This window comes from Carica papaya, chromosome 1 (assembly GCF_054855325.1).
Source record: "Carica papaya isolate Zhongbai chromosome 1, ASM5485532v1, whole genome shotgun sequence".
NCBI lineage: Eukaryota > Viridiplantae > Streptophyta > Magnoliopsida > Brassicales > Caricaceae > Carica > Carica papaya.
In genome coordinates, this window is record NC_142309.1 from 4,172,557 (window position 1) to 4,193,908 (window position 21,352).

Sequence of the window (21,352 nt, forward strand, 5' to 3'; positions counted from 1 at the left end):
ATAGTTAATATAATCATCAAAACGAAAAATTAAATTTATGAAATGAAGTTCGTCACCAAGTTTAAATAGTAATTTTCATAAACCTAAAAAAAAAAATTGGTAAATGAAATACTAACTTATATGAAAATTTTAATTCAATTTTAAACTATTTGAATTTGCCACTTTATAATATTTTTTGATTAAGTCATACTTTTTTTATCAAATCCATAATTCATTATTTAAAAAATAATAATTCAAAACCCATGTGATCAATATAATTTTTTAATATATACACATGTAGAATCACATAATTCCACCAAATTTTATGTATCCATGATTAATTTTTTTAATTTTACTTTTAAATGTAACATAATATATATTAATTTTCTACTAAAAAATAATCAAAATAAAATGTCAAATTAAAGTCTCGAAGTTGAATGTAAACATATACAACCACGTGATCAAAACCAATTAGTTGATAATTTTTTTTTTTATCAAAATAAATATTATATCGTATTCTTTAACCCATTATAATTATTTTAAGATTAAAAAAAATTATTTGTCATAAAATATTTTTTATTTATAAATAAAATAAATTTATTAAAATTTAATTTAAATTAATTAATGCAATTTATTAACTCATTATAACTATTCTAACACTAAGAAAATATAACTATTGTAAAAATATTTATTTTATTTAAATATGGTAATAAATTTATTAATATTTAATTAACAAATTTTATATTATAAAAATATTTATTGTATTGTAAGTAAATATATGTGTATATATATATATATATTCAATCATACATTTAACGGATTGAATATTGACATTCAATCAAACAAATAATTTTTATAAAAGCATGATCAATGACGGGAAAACACATACAAGTTAATTACATACATGATGTTATTTTATAAAGTAAATGTGGCTGTAATCTAGTGTGGCCGCGTTACATGATAGATGATGGACCGCATCGCTGTCCGCACAGAATCACATGATTGATTTGATTTCCTGATGGTTACAAAAACCCTTGACAGGGACATGTGAAAGCGAGGCAAACCCACTACATAGGAAGACACTTGGTACGTGCACCACGGGATCATGGCCCACCGAGAGATTAGTCAAATACAAGATATTTATTCATTTTATTATAAGATTGTAATTATAAACTCTAATCCCTTATAATTTTAGATTTCTTAATTTAAAATTTTGTAATTTTTTTCAATTTTAAATTAAAAAAATCTTCAAACTGAAATTTGTTGTACAATTAGTAATGATTTTAAATTATTTAATTTAATTATTAATATTTTTATTATTTACGTGATGATATATATTATAATATAGTAACGGATAAAATAATTGTCACACTTTATTTTTTATTAATTTTAATTTTGATTATTTTATAGTTAATTTGGAAGCATATATGAGGTTGGTCAAATATTTTATGATTTTTTGGTTGATTTGATGCATAGAAAAAAAAGAGTTATGGCAAATTTCAAAATTATAATGCTTGATATTTTGATTGTCAAATATTATATTTACATATGGGGATTATATATGCATATATATATGTGTGGATATTTCCAATAATAATAGTGGATGACATACTATTTCAAGTTTGCTTTAATTAGTATTTACTTCTCTTGGACTTGGACCCCCACAACCCATGTGTTATATTACACAACACTCTTTTATTTTTAATAAAATAAAATTGAAAATAGTCCATAAATGTTTTCAAAAAATAGTTTTCATATATGAGATAAATAATGTTTTTAGTTCATATAGTTGTTACCTTTGTGTTTTTTAAAAGTAATAAATTTATTATTTTAAAATTATAATTATAATAATAATATAATTTATGTAGCGCCCGGAGAAAACGAGCCGAAAAAAAAAAAAAAAAAGAAAGCCACGTCGGCAGCTACGTCAGCAGGCCCGGTCAGCAATCCCGGCCAACCGGGGCCTGCCACGTGGCAAGACCACGTCACTCCGGAATGGGCCACGTTGGCGATCCGCGTGGGCGCGATCGGACGGCCCAGATCAATTGCGCGATCGGATGGCCCAGATGCAATCGCACGGACGGCCCAGATTCAATCAAAAACGAACGGCCCAAATTAAAACAAAATGAACGGCTGAGATCAAAAGGCAAGGGGTTATAAATAGAACCCCCACACCAGACCACAAACCCTAGCCGCCTGCTGCTCGCCGGAGAAGACAAACCAGAAGCCGGCCGCCGCCACCCGCCGCCGCGTCGGGAAAATTTCCGACCGCCGATCGAGGTAAATTTCATACCCCCGACTCGTTTTTCCACGCTGATTCCTCTTGTGGCCAAATCGGAGCCAAAATCCCGGCCAAACGGCCGGAATACGCAGCCGAAGACCAGCGGCGCCGCCGCGCCCCTTCTCGGTTTTTGCCTCCGACGAGGCCCTTCCCGGCCTCCGTTTGATGCAATTTTTATATCACCGTGATCACCATTCTTTTCCCTACAGGTTGACCGGAGCCGAATCACCAAAACACGAATCTCGCCGGAGAGCCGCCGCACCCGAGAGCGCCGCCGCTGGTAAGCTCTGTTTTTCCGTGATTTTTTTGGCCCTCCGAGGGCCCTAGGGTTGTTTTCTCACAGGGACCGATGCGAGTGTGGCCAAATTCGGTCGGAAACGGCCGAAAACAGCCAACCCGAGGCGACTCGCCGCCGCCAGCGGCGGCGCCATCGCCGGAGCACGGCAGAGCTGCCGTGCCGGAGTTGCGATTTGGGTCGAAAGGGGCCCTGGGCCTAATTTGGGATTTTTTTGGAACACGTGCAGGTACCAGTAGTGCGTTTCAGTTCCCCGAGGAAAATTCAGGGAAAATTAGGGACAGCCTGCAAGCGCACTGTGAAGCCGTGTTCGGACCCCGAAACGAGTAAGGACCCCTCACCCTATTTTCTATCACGGTATTAAAGTTCAAAATGATAAAACGGTATTTCTTGAATTAACGAATGTGTGAAATTACTTAAGGTTGCTAATGGAGCCCAAGTCTAGTGTGATTGATGATTTACTGTTATTTGGCCTGTTTTACAGCTTTAAATGCAGTATGAGGTTTGATGTGTTTATTTTATAGTTTCGTGTGCATATATTACGTTTTTATTGGTTATGGGTTGAATGACTGAAAAACTGATACCGTATGTTGTTTGTTTAGCATGAATTACGACTTGCTTGTTTAAAATGTGAATTGATAATGCTTACTGAGGAAGAGGAAAATGAAAGATTGTGTAGACTGATAATTGTATGATGGGGTCAGCCTGACTAGATATCCTGGGAGATGGTGGACGAACCGGGTCCGTAGGGAACCCTACCGGGATTGTGGTCTCACATGCCGGACGGGGTATGGAGATCTTATGTGTTTTGGCGCCCATACCGGACAGGGTATGGGGACGGCCCGTTTCACCCTCATACCGGACGAGGTATTGAGGTTTATGGTTTTGGCGCCCATACCGGACGGGGTATGGGGACGGTCCGTTTCACCCTCATACCGGACGGGGTATTGAGGTTTATGGTTTTGGCGCCCATACCGGACGGGGTATGGGGACGGCCCTGAAAACTGATTATGAATGTTAAAGGTTAACAGGTAGCGGGACCCCTATGGACCCCCATGGATACTAGTAGGCTGGTAAATGAGAAAAGGATATGTTGTATAATGATTGAATTACAAAAGGCGTGATAAGTGCTATGTTTTACAGCTTATATTATTCCATGATTGTGATAATGTTATTGTTTTTCTTATATTGTTTCATGAATTCCACCGAGGTAAGTGGATGGTAAAGGTTTTATCATAAATAAAAGGATTTGTTGTAAATCATGCTCCATTGGTCTTTTGTGTTTTTCTACCCACCTTTACCTCCGTGACGGTGAGATATCGTGATGTTCTTACTGGGCTAGTGTAGCTCACTCCTTATTTAACCATTTCAGATCAGGAAGACATGGTTCCCGAGCCCGTTCCGCAGGAGGACGACGAAGGGGATGCCTAGAGACTCTGTAGTCATACTCATAGTTTTATTTTCGAGTTTCTCTTTTAGTTAGTTTAATCTTTTATATTTTAAGTACGTTTTTGGTTTTCGTGTAAGGGATGTTAACTGAAATTTTGATCTCGCTTCCGCATTTTATGTGTTTAAATACTCATTTCATTTTAACATTTCCGGGGCCGTTACAATTTAGCTAAATAATAATAATAATTTAAATGAAAATTTTCACTATAAATTTTTAAATAAAAGAAAAAAAAAATAATTGTGAAAAAGATGTATTCCAAATCCTTTAAATGGGGAAATTCATGTAACCTACCTCCTTGAAAAACTTTTTCTTCCCATTTGATTTTTATTTGTATAGGTGTAATAACTGGAAAAAAAAAACGACGTCGTTTTGAAATGGACGGGTAGGAAGAGAGGAAAGAAAAGAAAAGAGAACAGAGGAAAAGAAAAAAAAAGGAGGAAAGAAAAGAAAAGATAAAAGAAAAAAGAAGAAAAGAGAGGAAAGAAAAGAAAAAAGAGAAGAGAGATCGGGGGAAAGAGAAGGTTCGAGAGAGAGAGAGAAGAGTCGGAGTGGAAAGGAGCAAGAAGAGAGAGAGAGGAGGAGACAGAGGACGGTGACAGAGCAAGCCAAGGGAAGGAGGAAAATGGAGACGGGAGGCGGAGAGGAACAAGAAGAGAGAGAAAGGAGGAGACAGAGGACAGTGACAGAGCAAGCCAAGGGAAAGAGAAAAATGGAGATGGGAGGTACAGTAAACTTTAAGTTTCATGTTTTGGTTGATGTAGATTTGAAATTTTGACCGTAGGTGGAGGATTTTGTGTGAGTAAGAGTAGAGGTGTATGGAGGAGGCCACGGAAGGAGAGAGAAGAAGGAATGTGGCGAGTGAGGGAGGTTCGTGAGGGAGAGTATGAGCGGGGGCATATGGAGGAGGCTAAGCCGCGAGAGAAGAGAAAAGAAGGAGTGCGGTGTGGGAGTGAGGTTCGTGAGAGGGAGGAGATCATGTGTGAGCGTGAATGGAGGCTTATGGAGGGGGGCGGGGGAAGAGTGAAATGAAGGTGTACGGCGTGTGAGTGAGGTTCGTAAGAGGGAGGGGATTTGTGTGAGCACAAATGGAGGTTTATAGAGGGGACCGCAGGAGGAGAGAGAGGAAAGAACGTGGTGTGTGAGTGAGGTCTGTATGGGAGAGAGGATTCTGTGTGAATATTAGGGGAGATATGAGGAGAAGTCCGCGGGAGGAGAGAGAGGGAGAAATGCGGTGTGTGAGTGAGGTCCGTGAGAGAGAGGTGATTTTAGGATTTGAGAGTGGAGCATCCAGAGTAGGCCGTGGAGGGAGAGAGAGGAAGGGATTTGGTTAGTGAGGTGGATTTGTGTAAGAGAGGAAGTAGTGTGTGGATGCATAAAAATTGGAAGGAGGAAAGAGAGGCCGTAGAGCATGGATTTGAAGTGTCGAACTAGAGGTGTGTGGGTGTAGCTGTGTAGGGCGAGGGAATGAGTGGTGTAGCTGTGTGGTGTGAGGGTATGGGTTGTATATAGGTTAGTATAACTGTTGTAAATTTAGTAGTTGGCAAGGGAACGTTACTGGTTTGGGTGTGTTAAGTATTAGTGTGTGTCTTATAGGGAGAAGCACGTGGTTTAGGTATACAAGTTAAAGGTATAGGAGAGCTTCAAGATAAAGTGGTGGACTAAGGACATGATGATATTATTTTTGGGTTGGTAGCATTAGGGGATATCGATGTTGGTTGTCACTACCTAGAAGAAGTAAGTTGATCGCCGATGGTGGTGATGGTTGGGAGACTCCGACGGGAAGGGGTTTGGTCGCCAATATTGGTGACGGAAAAAAATGGTATTTGGGTGTGTGTATGGCCTATTAGGGGTCGAGGGATAAACGGTTTATTGGGGGTCGCCAATACTGGTGACGGGTGAGAAAGGAATCTGTGTGTGTGTGTGTGGCCTATTAGGGGTCGAGGGATAGGCGGTTTATTAGTGGTCATCGATACTGGTGATGGGTGAAAATAGAATATGTGTGTGTGTGTGGCCTATTAGGGGTCGAGAGATAGGTGGTTTATTGGTAGTCGCCGATACTGGTGACGAGTGAGAATGGAATCTGTGTGTGTGTGGGGCCTATTAGGGGTCGAGAGATAGGTGATTTATGGTGAGTGCCGATATTGGTAACGGGTGAGAATGGTATCTGCATGCGTGTGTGGCCTATTAGGGGTCGAAAAATAGGTGGTTTATTAGTGATCGCTAATACGGGTGACATGAGAGAATATTTGTACGGTTAGAGGACGTCGAGGGGCGGTCACAATTAACATGCATGATTTTTTTAAAGTACCAAGGGTAGGTATTAGGTTGAGTAGGTGGAGTACATATAGGACTCCTGAGTTCCCTATTGTTGTATATGATACTTGTAACTTAATTTTTACTGTACGGAGTTGTATATACTCACTCTTTATTATTTACAGATGAAGTAGGGATGGAGTCGGGATCGGAGTTGCTAATTTTTTAGCCTAGTAGATAGAGGAACAGGGTAATAATGCTTTCGTTATTTGGCATGATTGAGTGTGTAATAACTAGTAGTAGGGTGGATAGTGTGTCTGCTGGGAGTCTGTGAGATTCTTTTTTATTGTGATATTACATGCAGGGTTACAGGTTTACTGTGACTCTGAATAATATATTGCGGTAAGATTTCTATGTTTGTGGTGGATTTGGAATGATGCGTTCATATGTGGCCGTGGAATTATTGTAGCTTACGCCATTAAGAAAAAAAAACGGGGCGTTACAATAGGTTTAAAATATTTATAATCGTATCAAATTTATAAATTATCTGACTTGAATTCGTTAATTTATTATTTAATATTTGTAAATATATGTTTATATTTATGAGTACATAAATATTTATATAATGAATAGGAATTATATAAACTTTGATATACTAAATATGAATCGTTTCATTTTTTTTAACTATTTTTCATCAAACTGAATTTAATCCAACTCCAACCTATTATTTGATTAAAAAATGAAAATCAACATTCATTGACTAATCAAATATATCCAATAATATTGTACATGCATACCAAATTTGGAATGATTTTACTATTTTATCCCTCCTCCATATTTGTCAAACAAGGGGATTATAGCAATCAAATGTCACATGGGAAGATATTCCTAATTCTGGATAATTTTAGAACAGTCCGAGTGCTGTCATATTCATAAATTGATAGCCAAACAACCTGTTTGTTTAATGTTTGTATTTTTTGTTTCATACTTGCAAAATAATGCTGCCTTGCAGTAGGTTTGGTAAAATTTTGTGAATTTATAGTAATTAAACTATTCAAAGTGTGAGTAATGTGGGTAAATCTAGTAATATATGTAATACCCTAAATTAATTTTTAATATAATTTAAGATTTATTTATAAATATAATTTCTTAATTTTTTTGATTTTTTAATTTTAATTTAGAGTAAAAATGAAGTAAAATTGATTAAAGATTAAATTAAAAATAATTTTAGAAAAATGGGTAAAAATTTGGGTTCTGGGGGTATTTTTGAAAGAAAAATCGAAAACCGGAGGTCAAAATATAATTTAGAGAAGTTTTGACACGTATGCTGCCCGGTCAGTAGCCCCGACGAATCAGGACACGCCGCATGGCAGCAAATGTTGACGCAGTGCCACACAGGCGATTCGCGTGCCCGTGATCGGATAGACCAGATCCGTTCCCACACGCACGGACAACCCAGATGCGTTCCCTCCCCAAACGCAATCGGACAGTCAGATTTAAACGCGATCAGACGGCCTAGATTAGATCATGATGAATGGTCTAGATTAGATCGCGATAAATGGTTCAGATTCACTCTCTATTTAATCGCGATCGGACGGTTCAGATCAAACGTGATGGTTGGTCCAAATTAAATGCGGACATATATAAATAACCCCCACCTACACCAAACCCTAACCCTAGATGCCACACTTTCTCGCCGGAAAAGAAGACCCAGCTGCCATGAAGGAGACCATCGCGGCGTTGGAGCCCTTTCTGACTGCCAAAAGAAGTAAAAAAAATTTTCTTTGCTCAAAATTCAAATTTAAACACACTCATTACCAAATCGGAGCAAAAGGATGGGCCAATTGGCCAAAAAATGTGGGCAAAGCCCGACGGCGCCGCTACGAGAAATTTCACAAAACACTTCCAATGAGACCTTTTTCGATTCCCGTTATGTGTAATTGTTTCACATTTGTGATTACTGTTTCCTTCTCTACAGGTTGATCGAAGCAAAACACTCAATCGCAACGTGAGCCGGAGGAGCCGCAGCACCGGAGAGCCCCGCCGCCAGTGAGTTTCAATTTTTTGTATTTTTTCGACTAACCAAGGCTCCTTAACATGTTTTTTTCGAAGGGATTCATGTGAAATCGGCCGAAAACAACTGACTCAAGGCGGACCACCACCACAAGCGACGACACTATCGCTGGAGCACGGCGGACCGCCACCGCGGGCGGCAGCACCGTCGCCGAAGCACGGCGAAACCGCTGTGCCAGAATTCTGAAATTGGCCAAAATGGGCCCTGAGACTGATTTAGGGTTTGTTTGGGATATTTGTAGGTACTTATAGCACGTTTTAATTTCCAAAGAAAAATTTAGGGAACCTGGGAACCGCCAGTGGGCGCAGTCAATAGTTTAGTCTTTCGGGCATCAAATTGAGTAAGAATCCCTCACCTTATCCTCTGTTATAGAATTGAAGTCTAATTAACAATAAATACAATATTTTTTATAATTTAAAAAATGTTCATGATTAATTACGGACTGCTAATAGAGTCAGAACCGAAAACTATTTTATGTTGATTGTTTTTACAATTTAAATGTATAACAGTGCCTTATTGATTTTTTTCATAACTTTAAATGCATGTATTATTATTATACGTGTTTACGGTTGAATTGGAAAGATGGAGGTTAAAGTTAAACGAAAAATTTATGTGATTAAGTGACTGGATGAAACGATAGCCTTACTAGACATCTAGGGAGATAGTGAACGAATCGGGTACACGGAGAACCCTACCGTAAACGTGTCTCATACCAGACAGGGTATGGAAACTTGGTAACTTGGCTCTCATACTGGACGGGGTATGGGGACGGCTTGTTTCACCCTCATACCGGACAGGGTATTGAAGTTTGGTAATTTGGCACTCGTACCGGACGGGATATAGGGACGACCCATAATTGAGAATGTTAAAAAAAAAGTTCACGCGTAGCGGAGACATCCCTATGAACCCCATGGATATTAGTAGACTGGTGAAAAAAAGGGCAATTGTTGTTTGATGATTTGAATATGAAAGTATAATATGTGTTATGTTGCTAATTATATACAGAATCATGATATATATAATGTTATTGTTTTCTATAAATCTCATTATGGTAAGTGGACGGTAAATAGTTTTATTATTGATAAATAAATTTGCTTGATTTAGTGCTCCATTAGTTGTTTTTTGATTTTTTTTACCAACCTTCATTTCTATGTCGGTGACATAGTGTTATATTCTTACTGGGTTAGTGAAGTTCATCCCTTATTTAACCATTTCAGATCAAGAGGACCAGGATCCAGAGCTCGATCAGCAAGAGGGTTGCGAGTAGAATACTAGTTTTCTTTATTTTTTGTTTATTTTCTTATTTCCTTATATTTCTTTTAAAATGGTGAATTTCGTAACACTAATTGGTACTTGAAGTTATTGTGTAAAGAATGTAAACTTTGAACATTTATTTCACTTCCGCACTTTTATATCATTCATTTCCTTTGGATATTTCCGGGGTCGTTACAATATATATATATATATATATATATATAAACACAAGGTTATGAGCTGGTATTTAATTTTTAATTAAATTTATGTTTCCTACTATTCATTGGTTAAATTTTTAAAAATTAATTATAATTAATACATGAATTAGTTAATTAAAAATTGAAGTTCTACTTTTATATTTAGAATTTGCAAATAAAGAATTATTATATACTATCAAAATTATAATTAAAAGTTAGCTAAATTATAGAATATATGATTTATACTTGTAACATCTGAACCCAAAAATTTGACCCGAAATAATTTAATATTAATAAAATAATAAATCAAAATAATTTAATTTTTAATTTTTTTGTAGAAATATGGATTTGGGATGAAATTAAAATTAAATTTGGGAAAATATGATGAAACTGTGAATAAAAGAAGGTGTATTTGAAAGAAAAATTTAAAACAGGGGGGTCAAATCGATAAAAGGAGAAATATGGGTCACCTAGGACGGCCACGTTAGCAGCAACGATGAATTAGAATACGTCATGTGGCGGACACGCTAGCACCAGTTTCACACAGGAGCCACGCGGGCGATCCGCATGCTTGGGTGATCTAATGGCCCACATCTGTTCCTACTCGCACAAACGATGAGATCCCAATCCCGCTCAAATTCAAATAGACTTCTCTAATTAGCTGTGTGAAGATCCAACAGTGGGGCAATGAACGAGCGAGATTCACTCTAGAAGATCGCGATGAACGGTCCAGATTTGCATACGAATATGCCTAAATGGGTATCAAATTGGATGGCTCCCCTTAATCCATGTTGACGTGAATGGATGGTCAGGATTAGGGAAAGAGAAGAAAGGTAGCTGAAGAAAGGCTCAGTCGCCAAAAGGAGACCGCTGCGGGCACACCAGAGCCACCATCGATGCTGAAGAGGTAAAAACTTTTCTCCTTCCACCCAAAATTGAATTCTAAACCTCCCCACACCCATATCGAAGCTAAATGGCCAATGGGTGAGCTAAAAAACACAAGTGGAGCTCGGCCAAGTCGTCGCGGCCACAACTCGAATACTCCTCCGATGAGCCCCTTTCCATTTCCTATTTTCTTTGATTCTTTGACCATTTGTTCCTCGTCTCTTTCTGATGCAGGTGAGCCGAAGAGAAACCCCGACCGCAAGAGAGGAACGACGGAGCCACCGCACCAGAGAACTCCCCCACTAGTAAGGTCTCGGGTTTTCCGTTTTCGATCGACTAAGGCTCCCTAATCCTATTTTTTTGCAGGTTTCCATATAAAATCGATCAAAATCGACAAAAATCGATTGAAAACGACCAAGCCAAGAGGGAACACAGTTGTGGTCGGTGGAGTAAGTGCCCGAGCATGGCACCGTTGCTATGCTTGAACCCTAAGTTGGCCAAAAAAGTTTTAAAATACTTATTTTGGCCTTTTTGGGATATTTTGGGATACGTGACGTGTGTTTTGATTTTCACAAAAAAACTCAAAAAACTCGAGAACCGCAGGAGGGAATAGTGAGAAGAACGGTGTTTCGAACACCGATCCGGAGTAAAAATCCTTGACCCTTTTCTCCTGTTACATTAAATTAAAGTTTAATAATTAATAACGGTGTGTTTTGTAATACCCAAGCCTGGGATAAATTTTATTAATTGAGAGAAATATAAGAAAATATATTTTATAAATTAATTTAATGAAATTTTTGTTATATTTGGGAAAAAATAAAGTAGGGATGAGATTGAAAATAATTTTGATAAAAAAGAGTAAAAATTTGGGTTCAGGGGATATTTTTGAAAGAAAAATCAGAAACTAGGGGTCAAAGTACAAATAAAAAAAAATTGGCCACGTAAAACCGTCTAGTCAGCAGTCTCGACGAATCAGAGTGCGCCACATAGCAAGGCACACTGACTCAATGTCATGCAAAAGGTCACGCTGGCAATCTGCGTGTCCCATGATCGGACGACCCAGAAGCGATCCTGCGCGCATGGACGGTCTGGATCCATTTTCTCCTTAAGTGCAATAGGATGGTCGAGATCAAATGCGATGAACTGTCTAGATTAACGAGAGATAGGTATAAATATTTTACATCACATTGAACTCGAACCCTAGCAACCAAGCGCCTGCTGACCGTTTCCGCATTAGAGCTACATCTGACTGCCAAAAAAGGGTAAAAATTCTCATACTCACTCGGAATTCGATTTCGAGCACCCATGTGGCCAAATCGGAGAAAAATGAATGGCGAGTGAGTCAAAAATTACGGGTAAAGCCCGACAGAGCTGCCACGGGCAAAACTCACAACCTCTTCCGATGAGTCCGTTTTCATTTCTTGTTTCGTGCGATTTTTTCATCGTTGTGTTCATCGTTCTATTTTCTACAGGTTGACCGAAGAAAAAATTCTGGCCGCAAAGGTGAGCCGACAGAGCTGCCATACCCGAAAAACTCCACCACCGGTAGGTTTTTATTTTTTAATTTTTTTCGCCCAACTGAGGTCCCCTAACGTATTTTCTCACAGGAATATGTATAAAACTAGCCGAGACCGGTCAAAACTAGTCAAAAACAGCCAGGCTGAGGCAAATCGCCATTGCTGGCAGTGGTGCCGCCGTGCTGGAACTGTAAAATTAGCTGAAAAGAATTTTTAACACTGATTTTGGATTTTTAGAATATTTGAAGTAAGTGAAACATGTTTAGTCTCTGCAGAAAAATTCAGAAAATTTGGGGACCCCCCAGTAGGTGTAATAAGAAGTTGGGTGTTTCGGATACTAATTTAGGTAATAATTTCTCACCTTATTTCTTATTTCGGAATTGAAGTTTAATAATAATATGGTATTTTGTAAAATTTAGAAAATTTTAAAAATAATTACAGGTCACTAATGGAGCCGGAACCGGTTAGTTATTTATTTGTCTTGTTTAACTGATTATTTAATTTTACTGCTTTAAATACATGATAATTTATTAGAATAGTTAAATGATTCAATTGTGCTTTCTTGATGCATATATTGTTTATCTTGCATGATTTACGGTTGATTTGTGAAATTTGAAATTAATATACAAATAGAAAATTGCTTGGTTATGTGAATTAATGAAAGGTTGTCCTACTGGATATCCTAGGAGATGGTGGACGAACCAGATACATAGAGAATCCTACTGTGAACATCACCTCATATCGCACGAGATATCGATTGATGATATTTTTGACACCCGTACCAGATGGGATATGGGAACGACCCGATTCAACTTCATATCGGACAGAGTATCAAGGGATGGTATTTTTAGCACTCATACTGGACATGTATGGGGATGGCCGGTTAGTTAACAAGTTTAGATATTAGGTTCACGCGCAGTGGGACATCCCTATAGACCCCCAGGAATACCAGTAAGCAAATAAAAAAGAAAGTTGTTATTCTTACTCACATGAATATGAGATCATAATATTTTTGAGTTATTGCATCTTTAGATTGATTTTAGAAATTTTGCAACAGTAAGTATACAATGAATGATTTTCCTTATGATAAATGAATTTACTTAAATTAAGAGCTTTATTTATTTTTTTTAATGATTTTTACCAACCTTCAGTTTCTGTATTGGTGAGTAATGTGATATTTTTATTGGGTTAATCTAGCTCACTTCCTCTCTTATTAACCATTTCAGATCAAGATCCAAGTTCTGAACAGTAAGAGGGCTATGAGTAGGTATCCCTCCAGATCCTATCAAGAGCTTGTGGAGGTTAACCTCCTTACAACATTTATTTGCTATTTTCATATTTATACGTTTTTTTTATGAACCGCTATGAAAGGGACATTTCTGTAGCCCTATTGGGTATGCTAATATATGTATAAGGAATGTAAACCCTAACGTTATTATATGTTTATGCATTTAATTTATGACCTTGTTTTCTTTTAAGTTTCGGATTTTTACATGTTTTGCAAAAATTAAAAGATCTTAAAATTAATTAAAGGTCACCAGTGGAGCCAGTAACTGGTCAGTACAAATTGCCTATTTTATCGATACTGTTCAACTATTACTAGACTGTTATTGGTTGCTTACTACATGCACTTTAATTCATATGTTTATTTACCTTCTCGTTTATTAATTTACTTAATTGTTTATCCCTATCAGTTGATTAGTTTTGAAATAAATATTTTTTTACGATTTCTCTAAATATTCAATATTAAACTATAGAGTCTATTAAATCATTGTTTTATTTCTCCCGTAATCATTGAATGAGATTATAGTTTGTAATTGGTGGCTGATGAATGATGTGAACATGCATGAAAAAAAAAGGCTTATCAGATACCTTGAGAAAGGGTGTACGGACCCGGTCTATAGGAAAAATCCTACCGTGGACATTACCTCAGTCGAACGGAGCTGAAAAGTCTCATACTAGAAGGGATTGGGAGGTATGGATCACCCTCATACTGGATAAGATATCAAAGTGGTAGTATGTTTGGCGCCCATTACTGAACGGGGTATGGGAACAACTGGTTAATCGATAAATTGAGTATTGGGTTCACACGTAAGGGGTATCCCTATGAACCCCCAGATGTACTAGTAAGCAGGTAAGAAGGTAAGTTTATTATTGTTGTTCATTTAAATATGTAATAAAATGTTATTCAGGTTATTGTCTTCATATGTTAGTTTTGAAAACTCATAAGGATAAGTTTGAAATAACAGTTTTTTTTTTTTAAGTTAAGTGAATTTATTTAAAAAAAGATAATAGCTCCATTAGTTGTTTAACGATTTTTACCAACCTTTAGTTTTCGTATCGGTATTAAGTGTAATATTCTAACTGGGCTAGTGTAGCTTATCCCTCTTATTTAACTATTTTAAATCAGGAAGACAAAGATCCAGATCCTGAACAGTAAGAAGGTTGTCTCCTGCATTCCATCAGAGTTACCTAGTGGAAGTTAACTCTATTGGATCTTTAGTTCTGTTTTCTTTTATTTATTTATTTCATTACTAAAACTTTCTAAAAGTCATATTGGGCACCCCGATTTATTGTGTAACGAATGTAAATTCTAAATTCTCAATTATTTCCGCTACTATTTATTGATTTAGTAATTCTATATTCATTAAATTTTGGGTATCTACAGTTAGTATCAGAGTTGTATTCCTCGAAACCATTCATTGCACAAAAATTTGAAATCATTCAAATAAAACCCAATACTCAACCATTTCTTCTGAAATGGAGGTATAAAGATATGAACAGAGTAGCCCGAGATGGATCGCTTCGAGAGGATGTCGATCTACTTTTCGAGATGTTGGAGAGACTTATCTCTGCCCAGCAGGACCGGAAAGAGAGGAGGGAGCTGCCTGATCCTCCACCACTGCCATAGTATGAGCCATCCCTGCAACGAGAAGATCCAATGCCACCCTGATACAACTCTGCTCCTCCACTGTATCATCTAGCACCGGCACAGTATAATCCAGTACCCCCACCATACAACCAGGTGCCGTCATAGGGCCACCCGGCTCCTCTCCAGCATAATCCAGTCCTTTTTCAATAGGACCCAATTTCTTCCATGATGGATCCAGACTACATTAAGGGGTATAAGAGACTTAACCCATCTACCTTTGCAGGGGTATCCTCTTTCGAAGAGACTAAGTACTAGTTAGCAGAGACAGTGAAGACCTTCGTAAGTCTTGGGGTAGTTATTGAACAGAAGGTCATATTTGCTACCTACATGCTTGTGAGTGAGGCAGGTCGCTGGTAGCAGTTGAAGCAGCCCACCCTGCCCATTCCAGTCACTTGGGAGCAATTACTGGTAGCCTTCAATGTAGAGTACATCCTAGAGCATCTTTGACATTTGAAGGATAAGAAGTTTGCGCACCTGGTCCAGGATGAGATTAAAGTGTCTGAGTATACCCAAAAATTCATGGAGATGGACCAATATTCTCCTGAGAGTATGATGGAAAAATGCAGAAAGACAAGGAAGTTTAAGTGGGGCCTCCGTCCTAAGATCAGGTAATAACTGTATGTATTCGAGTTCAGCACCTACTCAACAATTCTGGCCAATGCACAGCTAATAGAGATGAACCTTCGCATATTTTCTCTAGCAGTGAGCAATTCCAGACTCCTGGGTCCACACTGCAGGCCAACATCTACTGCATCGATTCAGCAGAATAAGAGACTAGGCCAGCGACATAAGCTCCTTCTCAGGTTCTGATAATAGGACGCGGTAGGACTTGTCAGCACTGTGGTAAGAACCAATGGGACCAATCCAGTTATTATCTCAATAATACTTGCCGCGTATGTAGAAGTGTCTAGTACTACGCGAGAGAGTGCCCATAAAATCAAAATCAAGCCAGACCTCCAATTTATGGCAGAACCTACGCCCTCACCCAGCAGGATGCGAAAGCCAACTCGGACATAATACAGGAAACGTACATGATATGTAATCACTTTGCACATGTTTTAATTGATAATAATGCTTTGTATTCTTTTATTTTACATGTTTTTGCAAAAAAAATTGAATGTGTTACATGAAAATCTTGATTCTGTGTTGTTTGTAAATACTATTGGGAATGGGACACTACTAAGAGATGTCATATACAAAGCTTGTATCGTATAAATAGTAGATAAAAAATTGAGTGTATACTTGATAGCACTGGACGATGAGAATTTTGATGTAATTTTGAGGATGAATTAGTTAGAAACGTATCACACTACTGTAGATTATTTTCATAAGAAACTTGTATTCAATCTTTTTAACGAAAAGTTATGCACAAATTAATAAAAGCTTTAGATATTATTCTCTCATGGTAACTGCGATGTTTATATGATACTTTAACTCAGTTATTCATTTCTACATTATGCAAACCTAAGAAAATAATTTACATTTAATAGATTTCTATGGTATGAGAATTTTCAGATGTATTCTCTAATGAACTACACAGACTGCTGATGGATAGGGAAGTTAAATTTGCCATAGATATTCAGTTTGACACTCAGCCCAATTCAGTTGCCTCTTACCGTATGAGTCGTGTCGAGATAGAAGAATTAAAGAAATAGATCAAAGAATTGCTGGATAGTGAGTTCATCCGACACAATATATCTCCTTGGGGTACTGGAGTCACGTTTGTAAGAAAAGGGGATGGGTCCCTAAAGTTGTTTATTAACTACAAGGATTGAACATGATCACAATCAAAAACAAGTATCCCCTCCCCAGGATCGATAATATTTTCGATTAGTTATAGGGTGCTCAGATTTTTTCCAAGATTGACGTGCGTTTGGATTACCATCAGGTAAAGATCATGGTAGAGTACATTTTCAAAACAGCCTTCAAAATTCAGTACGGACATTACGAGTTCCTAGTCATGTCATTTGAGCTAACCAATGCACAAACTATTTTTATAGACTTGATGAACAGGAATTTCAAGCAGTTCTTGGATCAGCTCATCATAGTGTTTATTAATGATACCCTAATCTATTCAAAGAGTAGAGAGGAACATGTTCAACACTTGACTCAAGTTTTATATGTTCTCAGAGAAAAGAAATTGTATGTAAAATTGAGCAAGTATAGGTTTTTGCTCGAGTAGACTACCTTCTAAGGTATATAATATCAAATGATAGGGTGTCAATGAATCCTACGAAGGTTGAGGCAGTAATGGATTGGGAGAAATTAGCTTCAGTTAAGAAAATTCATAGTTTTTTTTAAAATGACAGGTTATTACTGCAAATTTGTATAAGGGTTTTTAAACCTAGCCACCCCTTGACCAGGCTTTCGAAAAAGAATGTCAAGTTTGAGTTGAATAATAACTGTGAAATGAGCTTTACAAAACTCAAAAAGCGGTTGATTACCGCGCCGATTTTAGCTATATCGAGTGGGACAGGTAGATATACAGTGTACATTGATGCTTCATACCTAAGGTTGGACTGTGTACTGATACTGCACGGAAATGTCATACCTTATGAGTCTAGGCAGTTAAAAAGTTATTAGAATAATTACCCCCACCCACGACTTAGAAGTTGTCACTATTATCTATATATTAAAGACCCAATGCCACTACTTGTATGAGGAGACTTTTGAGATTTATACAGAACACAAGAGCTTGAAACATATACTCATCCAGAAGGATCTCAACCGCCTCAGAGGCGTTAGATGGAGCTCCTCAAGGACTACAGTTATAAGATATTGTATTACTCAAGTAAAGACAATATGGTAGCTGACGCGCTCAGTAAGAAAAGTGTAGATATGTTGGCTCACATAATGGTTTATAAGTTCGGGGTAATAGAGGTTGCATAACAAATATAGCTTCAAGATTTAAAATGGGTACATGTCTGGCCTATCTAACTATTCAACTTGAACTGATTCAGAGAATAAAGGAAGCTCAACTGACTGATTCCACTATAACAACTCTCAGAAATTGTACAGAACATGATGTAAATCTAGAATTTTGAGTCTAAGTCGATGGATTGCTCAAGTTTCAAGATAGAGTGTGCATTCTAAATGACAGTAGACTAAAAAAGGATATCATGACAGAGACCCAAGGTTAAAGTTCACTATGCATCCCGAAAGCATGAAGATGTACCAAAGCATTCGACTTTGATTTGGTAGAGCAGGATAAAAAAGAAAATTATTGATTTTATCTCCAAATACCTAGTCTGTCAGCAGGTTAAGACAGAGCATCAACGTCTAGGCAGGCTACTTCAGTTATTACAAATTTCAGAATGAAAATGAGAACATATCACTATAGATTTTCTAACAGGGTTGTCTAAAGCACACTCGGGGCATGATACAATCTAGATAATTGATGTAATACCCAACAATTTTTATTATTTTTATTTTATTTTATTTTTATTAATTCTATATAAATATAAATATGTATTAATTGAATTGAATTGAATTGAATTTATTTTAATGAAAATAATAATAATAATAATAATAATAATAAGGGGTAAAAAAATTAGTTAGGGATTTAATTGAGAACAATTTTGTGAAAAATGGGTGAAAATTTGGGTTCTGAGGGTATTTTTTTTAAAAAAATCAGAAACCGATGGTCAAAATGCAATTTAAAAAAGTTATGCCACGTCAGCTGTCCGGTCAGCAGCCCCGATCAACCAGGACGCGCCAGGTGGCAGAGACCCTGACGCAAAAGGCCACACGGGAAGGAGCCACGTGGGCAATCCGCGTGCGCGCGATTGAACAACTGAGATCCGTTCCTGCGTGTACGAACGACCCATATCAAAAACACGCATGTACGACCCAGATTGCAACGTGCACGGACGGTCTAGATTGAATCGCGCACGGACAGCCCAGATTGAATCGCGATGAACGGTCTAGATTCACTCCTTATTTAATCGCGATCAGATGGTCCAGATTAAAAGCGATGGACGACCCAGATCAAAAGCGGATGGGTATAAATAACCCTATCCGCACCCAAACCCTAACCCTAGCCACCAAAGCCCCTCGCTGGAGAAGACAACCCAGCCGCCGGGGAGCCGACCGTCGCCACCCCCTGCCGTACTGGAGCAATTTTTGGCCCGCCAAATAAGGTAAAAATTCTACCATTTGCTCAAAATTTGATTTCAAACCCACCCATGGCCAAATTGGAGCGAAAGCACCAGCCAATTTGCCGAAAAATGTCACCGAAGCTCAGTAGAGCCGCCGTGGGGTGTTTTTATTTTTGCCTCCGATGAAGCCCTTCCCAATTCTCGTTCGATGTGATTTTTTCACCGTTGTGATCGTTGTTTCCTTCTCTACATGTTGATTAGAGCAAAACACCCAACCACAACATGGGCCGGAGGAGCCGCCGCACCGGAGAGCCCCACCACCGGTGAGTTTTAATTTTCCACGTTTTTTGGGCCCACTGAGGGCCATAAGTGTTTTTTCTCACAGGAACCGATGCAATTTGGTTGAATTCGGCCGAAAACGGTCGAAAATAGCAAATTCGAGGCGGATCGCCGCCGCAGACGGTGGCGCCGTCGCCGGAGCACGGCAAAGCCGTCGTGCTGGAATTTCGAAATTGGTCGAGTAGGTCCTGGGTCTGATTTTTGTGTTATTTGGGACATGTGTAGGTACCGTAAGTGTGTTTCAGTTCCCGGAGAAAAATTCAAGAAACCCAGGGACCACTCGTATGTGCAGTAACAATATAGTTTTCTACATCGAATCAAGTAAAGACCCCTCACTCTATTTCCTATCATGGAATTAAAGTTCGAATAAATGGTAATATTGTATTTTGTGCAAATTAATATATATACATAATTAATTAAGGTTACTAATGGAGCCCGAAATCGAACATTATTCTCTGTCGATTCTTGTTTGATTTATTTTACAGTTTAAATGCATTATGGTATCTGGTCTATATATTCTATGGTTTTAAATGCATGTATATTACTGTCTTACTTGACCACTGTGTGATTTGGGAATTTACGATATGATTGTATTACCAGGTGCATGTTTATTGTTTATGTAATTATGTTCAACTTGGTAACGGAGACTAAGTGATAACAGATAAGGTGATAGCCTCACTAGATATCATGGGAGATGGTGGACGGACCGGGTTCATAGGGAACCCTACCGTGAACGTCGTCTCATACCGGACGGGGTATGGAGACTTGGTCATTTGGCACTCATACCAGACGGAGTATGGAGACGGCCCGCTTCACCCTCATACCGGACGGGGTATTGAGGTTTAATATCTTGGCGCTCATACCGGACGGGGTATGGGGACGGCTCTGGAATTAAGACTGTTAAGGAGAATGGTTCACGTGTAGCGGGGATACCTCTATGGATCCCCATGGATATTAGTAGGCTGGTGAAAATGAGAAACGGTGATAATCAGTTATTGTTAATAAATATTAATTTATGATATATTTTATGTTATTGATTTGACATGAAATTGTGATTTATATGATGTTATTGTCTTTATAGGTTGTTTTCACAGGTTCTCAAATGATAAGAAAAATGGTAAGTGGTTTTATTTTAAATAAATGTATTGGTTTAAAATTTGTACTCCATTTGTTGTTTTTAGTTTTCTACCAACCTTTACTTCTGTGACGGTGATATAATGTGATGTCCTTACTGCGCTAGTGTAGCTCATTTCTTATTTAACCATTTCAGATCAGGAGGACCTGGTTCCCGAGCCTGATCCACAATAAGACGGCGAGTAGATGCTAGATGTTTTATAATTTTCTTTATTTTTCTTATTTCTCGTATTTCTTTTAGAGAACTTATTCCGTGATATTATTTAGTACTTTTAAGTTATTGTATAAAAGATGTTAAGTTTAATCTTTTATTTCGCTTCTGCACTCAGATTATTATATGTATTTCCTTTTGAATTTCCAGGGCCGTTACAATTGTTGATTGACTCATCAAGTCCTCTCATTTCTTGGCTATCAGAATGACTGACCCTTTAGACAAGCTAACAATAATCTATATTCGAGAGATAGTTAAACTACATGGAGTTTCGGTGACAGGGATTCCAAGTTCACATCTCAATTTTTGTCAAGTATTCACAAATCATTAGGAACGAAACTATCCCTTACCATAACATTCTACCCTCAAATAGATGGACAATTAGAACGAACCATTTGCACACTAGAGGATATGCTTAGGGCTTGTGTTTTAGACTTCGGATGACATTTGGATG